Raw genomic sequence first — 6000 nt, 5'->3', positions numbered from 1 at the left:
AACTTCTTGTGAAAAACATTCATTGAAATAGAGAAGTTTTGAAAACTTAAAGTCAAATAACAAGATGGGTATTAGAAGGAAAATCTGTATTAGAATTCCTATTGGGTGGGTTGTGGGAAGCATGTAAACTTTCTGTTTAGGGTTTAAAGATAAACTCACTCATATGATTTCCCTCCATGTTTTCTTTTAATGGAACATAGGAAGAGCTCTTCTGGATCAGAATAAAATAGTATCTATCTCAGCATCCTATTTTCACAATAGTCAACCAGGCACCTATGGGTAGCTCACAACACCCCTCTTCTGCAGTTGTTGCCCAGTAATCAGTATTGAGAGACAAGTTGCCTCTGATTCTGGTGTATAGCTGTCATGAAAAATAGCTATTAATCTCCATGAATTTGCCTAATCTCACTTTAACTAGATGGCCATTCTAGGCATGAGTCCATGTATATGTAGTTAAGTCCCTGGCACAAGTAGGGTCAAAGAGAGAGAGATTTAAAAGACTCTTAAGTACCACAAATCTCTTGGGAGCAGAGCAAGCAAGTTCTGGTGACCAGCTCCGTTGAGTTGATTTAAGCCTCCAGTTTAATGGTTGCTTCTGTGCATACTTTTTTTTTTTAAATGTAGCTTGTCATTTAGCTCTACCCTGTCATCTCTGTTCATTTGCCAAAGCAGCTGTGCAGGCAGTAGGGGGTCAGTGGTGTTCCAATTAAAGGGACCTGGGGGGTGGGATAGGGAGAACAAAGCCATGTGCCGAGCTTCACTTGCTAGCCTTCTAGATTTCCACCATGAGCCCTCGCAGGGCAGAAGCATTCCATATCAGAGTTCCAGGCCACTCGAGAGTGACAGCTGGCTGGCTTGTGTCAGACTCTTGGGCACTTGGGTATCTGGGGTTTAAAATAGCAGTTCTCTGAGGCCATACAATAGCAAGGGCTTATATGGGCTCTGGGGAGGGGAAGAAAAGAGTTGCACAAGAGGCTTCAGCTGACACTGCCAAAATAGCAGCAAAGCTTAGCATTCCAAGCTGTTCCCTGCTGGCATTCCTCCAATCAGGCACCCGGCCCGGGGGTGGCAGCCTGGGGTGGAGTGGCCTTGTTAAAGCCTCACTCTTTTTAGTTGCATTTCTCAGACACTGCCCTTGTCTCCACTGGAAGGACTCTCACCTGTTCTCTGCACAAGAGGTAAGGGATTCAAGCTTAGATAACATTCCTCATTCTGAAGTTAGCCAGGGCATAGGATATACCTGGGAATTGTCTGTATGAAACCTTGTGGGAGAGAGGATATTAATTGATATTGGACAAAATCCTTTCCTCCCCCCTCCCATTCTCAATGGGGGCACAGTTTCTGAGCCCCCACATACTTATTGGTTTCAAACACCCATAGCAAATAATTCCTTGTAGAGAAGCTACCCTCTGCTCTACATCAGGATGGAGAAAGAAAGAATTGAGCCCTGCATGCAAATATGCCGTTGGAAGGTGATGGAATGCAAAACAAGACATGCATCAGTTCATGCATAAAATACATATGGAAAGTGCAGGGATGAGAAGGGGACAGAATTCAGGAGATAGAACTAGAAGTATAATAGAGTTATTCAGGGCAAAACTGGTTTGCCTAATGGCACATTTACAAAAAGAAAATCTAAAGTATGGCGGGTATCAGTGTAGCATCTAGACAATGACTAGATCTGTGTTTTGGGTTTTGTTTTGCAAAGCAGAGTGTAAAAAGCACCTCTGGTGGAATTTTGTAGACCACTCAGCACACAGTTTGAGCAGGGGGAGCTCATAGTTGTAGCAGAAATGTATATGTATTCTGAATCATACTCAGGTTTCCTTAATGTCCTTTGCATAGTACAAAACTATGTCATGAATGCAGTTTGTAACCTCACTGAATTAGGCTTCATTTTTAACTAAACAGCTTGGCATTTTTAATTGGAGCTGCATTAGATAAATGAAAAGTTACTGTTCATTTCATTAAATCTTATTGTGGTTTCAGTTTTTTGCAAATTCATATTTTGTTCATCGCGGTTTACAGCTGATAACTTGTCTGTTTAATACTTTGTGGGTAAAAATTGCCAGCTGAGTGTAAACATATGTGGGCTTCTAGGAGTTTTGCTTTATTAAAATAGTTGGGTCTAAAGTGAGATCTGAAGTTTTATCAAAACGTTATACAATATGGATTCACCTGGTCCTCCTGTCTAGAATCTGAACCTGTGGAAAGAATTCCTACATGCTTTAGGGCTACAATCCTACACACATTTACAAGGGAGTCAGCCTCAATGAACACACAGGGACTTACTGCAGAGTAAATGCGTATAAGATTGCACTGCTTAATAGATGCTGGATGCATTTCTTAGCACCTGGTGAGAGGATAGGGTATCTGAGAGACTGAAATGCCTAGAAAGATAATGAGGGGGCATCTGCTTGTGGCAGCTCAAAGGGAACTAAGGAGGGAATAGAGTCAAGGCACCCAAGACTATAGAAGCTAACAACAAATAACTTGCCTTCAAAACCCATGTTAGCATCTAATAAGTCAGGGATGGGGAAGATGTGGCTCTCTCCAGATGTTATTAGATTCCAATTCCCAACAGTATGAGCCAGCTTTGTTAATAGCCTGTGTCAGATTCCTTTTATAATCTTGACTGCATGACTCTCTTGAATTCACCCCTCCATCTAGAGCATGGGTGGGGAACCAGCAATCCTCCAGATGTTGCCAGACTACAACTCCCATCATTCCTAATCACTGGCCATTCTGGCTGGGGCTGATGGGAGTTGGAGTCCAACAACAACAACATCTGGAGTGCTTCTAGTTCTCCACCCCTGATCTAGACAATGAGGTGTCCAATTTTTTATCTGTAGATCCTGGTTCATCATTGTTAAAGTTAGCCTGGTCTTGGAGTAGGGATGCTTGAGAATTTCATTGGGTCTGCATTTATAAGCAAACTAGCCTGATTTGCACATTCTGGATCAATCTACATTTTGCAATACTCGTGTGTGTGTGTGTGTGTGTGTGTGTGTGTGTGTGTTCTTTCCTCAATAATGTTGTAGACAAGCCAGCATTTGCTGTGAAGCCAATGTTATCACCACTCTATGGAGGAATAAGGATCTCTGTTTGCAGTGGTCTCTCATGTAATATACAGGATATTTGAATATACATGTAAGATTCAAATATGTGCAAGACTCCCAAGACAAGTTGGGCTTTAGATGTTATTGCAACTTTTCTCCCTTTATCTCTTGCAAAATCATTTTGTGAACGGAGGCAGTGGGATCCTTGATTCTGCTATCATACAGCTGTTGTACATGGCTCAAATAATACATGCTTTGATGCTCTGTCCCTAGGCAGAAAAGAGAAACATGGAGGTATGGCAGGGAACAGATGGCCTGACACATGGGAGTTATTTGTAGCGCTGTGCAGAACCTCCCTACCAAACCCCTCCAGTTTCACTTAGTTTGGGGATTTGCTTCAAACTTGAAATGGGCAGGCTGGATTTGCTGAGAGCTTTTGCCGAGACTCAGGAATGTTTTGAGCAGCCAAGACTACTGGGCAAGGTCTGGGCAAGGCTCACACTGATGTACAGTGTCAGGTGGAAACATGCAGCCCAGGAAGAACCTGGCTTTAAACATGAAACTCAGGGGGGAAATGACTGGGGAATCTACTGAGGATTATGGAGGCCTCTATTTTAGTGATGGATACAAAGCTTGGAATCCAGGCTTAATGAATTGTTCTTGGAAGGGAAGGGAACCAAGAGATTCCTTAAAGGCAAGTTTCCATGCCCATCACCCTTTGATATCTCAGTCGTTTGTAAACATAACAGCACTTATAGAGGAGGTTACAAGCAAAGGTTACAGTGATGGAACCAGAACAGAAAACATTGTGGTGAGCACAAAAGGGGGAAATTAGGTTGCTAAAGGGAGGCAATCCTCAAGCCATCTTTAGTCTTGCAAGTGGAACAATGCATAGATGAGGTGGCACCCTTAAAACCACAAAGCCTAAGCTGCAAAATGAAATTCTTTGATTAGGATTCACTCATCCCTCATCCCTTCTTGTTATTGTGCATGAATTTAGTGTCCATGACAGGTTTAAAGCCACATTTATGCCACAAATTCCATGAATCTCCAAATGTGTTCTTCAAGCCAAAGTTCACAGTGCAAACCCTTATCTTTATATATTTCTACTCCAGTATAATTGATTGAGGATCAGAAAGGAAAAGCACTCTGACAATTTGAAAAACACCTTTCCTTGAAGTGCAGAAAAGAGGGTTGGGTGGGGTCAAGCTGTGTGTCAAGCAGCGGTGGAGGAAGGGGGGGCAGTCCGCTCTGGGTGTCACCACTGAGGGGGGTGACAAACTGCCAGACGGCACTCACCTTGGGTCCTGAAGCATGCCTGAGCCATGCGTCTCTCCTGTGAGTGACGTGGTGGCTTGGGTGCCCGCAGGCTCTGCGCTGCCCAAAGGTCCGCCCGCTGCCTCCCCCCAACTGTAGGGCGGCTGAGTGGGAGGAGGCAGGCAGACTCCTCGGAGGCCTCGTGGAGCGTCCTGCCTCGGCTGGCCCCGCCCCACGGGTGGCTGGCCCCGCCCCCCCACGGCATGCGCAGGGCATCGGCTTGCTCCACCGCTGGTGTCAAGGGCAGATACTTGCCACCCTCACCCCATGTTAGTACTGTCCGTGCTTAGCTAAGAGATAAGTGTCCTCACATTGGTATCTTAGCACAGGTGTAAACCAACTTTATGGTGAATGAAGTCATTTACACTGGGTTTACAGAAGTCTGTGCAATGCACCATCTCGGGATTTATTATCCCTTGAAGTTGTATGTCTGAACTGACTCCAATGAAATGCACTGGTGATGTTCCACCTGCAGTGTTTGAACTTCAGGTCCCTACTTGAGGTTGAGATCATCAGCTGATCAGCTTGCATGTATGAGCCAGCCCTTATAAACAAGCCTGCACTTTTGGGGATGTTGCTGTTCATGTCTTGGGCTAAATGCACAAATGGGGACCAGGTCTGTGCTTCCAGACCCCACCCATCATACACCCCCTCGACATTTGTGCAGGTGTGATATCTGCTAAGGAGATACCTATATATGCACAGACAGCTGAAATAAGTGTAGGTTTCCATACACTCCATAGCCCTGGGTGATCAGGATTCCTGATCACATGACAGTCTTGCACAGACATCTCTTTTGTAAACATTGTGTTGAACATGTGGATGTCCAGGAAGCAGGGTGCACAGCAGCAGCAATGGGGTATGGAGAGGTCGATGTGGTCCCACTCTCCACCCATGCCCTACATATAAACAACAATGTCTGCTGTGGCCCTCAGCATCAATGTAAAGTTGTCTATCTTACAAGGTTATTGTAATGATTGCTAAGGTAATATGTTGACAATAATTTTTATTAGTTTTCAATTACAATAATCCAATGGTAGCCTTATTATAACAGTGACAAATTATAATGCACTTACTAATCCCAATAATTCAGATGCCAACTTATATAATTTAGGTGGCCTGCTGCATGCTAGAATTGATGCTTTGATGATTTACTTTGTTTCTGTGTTCCAAAATCTTATTCGTCTCAATGACATTCCATTCAGAATAACAATCCCTTATACAACAACTGCAATATTAACAACATCCATTCATCTTGACACATTAATGATTTATAAATCTATAGGCGAACCATTCAAAGTATATCCTTATTCCTCCTGTGTGTGACAATTATTCTGTTTGTGGTGTTCTTCCTGTCCTTGTAAAATTGTTTCCGAGCTGTTGCTGCTCTCCAGATTGCTAATGTAATATGAAACACATATGAGAAAAAATACTAAGGATGGCTACACTATTTACTGCCTTTTCTCTGCATTCAAAAGGACTAGAAACATTATTTTAAAACAGATATTAAAAGGAGAGTTGAACAAGTCCCCCACCTGTTATGACCTTGCTTCTCAGTTCTATCAAAAGTAAACCCAAAGGACATGGCCCAAGCAAAGATATGTGCTCTCTGGGCTAGACAGTT

At 43.5% G+C, this 6000-nt stretch overlaps 1 protein-coding gene across 1 annotated transcript in view; it reads left to right on the top strand.

Moving 5' to 3' along the window:
• Positions 1–906: 906 nt before the first annotated feature.
• Positions 907–6000, top strand: part of TNNT2 (troponin T2, cardiac type) — a 29752-nt gene continuing 24658 nt past the window's right edge. The window contains exon 1 of the mRNA XM_083617623.1: positions 907–1178. The gene's annotated coding sequence lies outside the window, so the exon portion shown is untranslated. The remainder of the gene's footprint in view (positions 1179–6000) is intronic.

The sequence above is a fragment of the Podarcis filfolensis genome (assembly GCF_964270895.1).
Source record: "Podarcis filfolensis genome assembly, chromosome: 6".
In the NCBI taxonomy this organism is placed as follows: domain Eukaryota; kingdom Metazoa; phylum Chordata; class Lepidosauria; order Squamata; family Lacertidae; genus Podarcis; species Podarcis filfolensis.
This window is presented reverse-complemented; position numbering and strand designations above follow the sequence as displayed.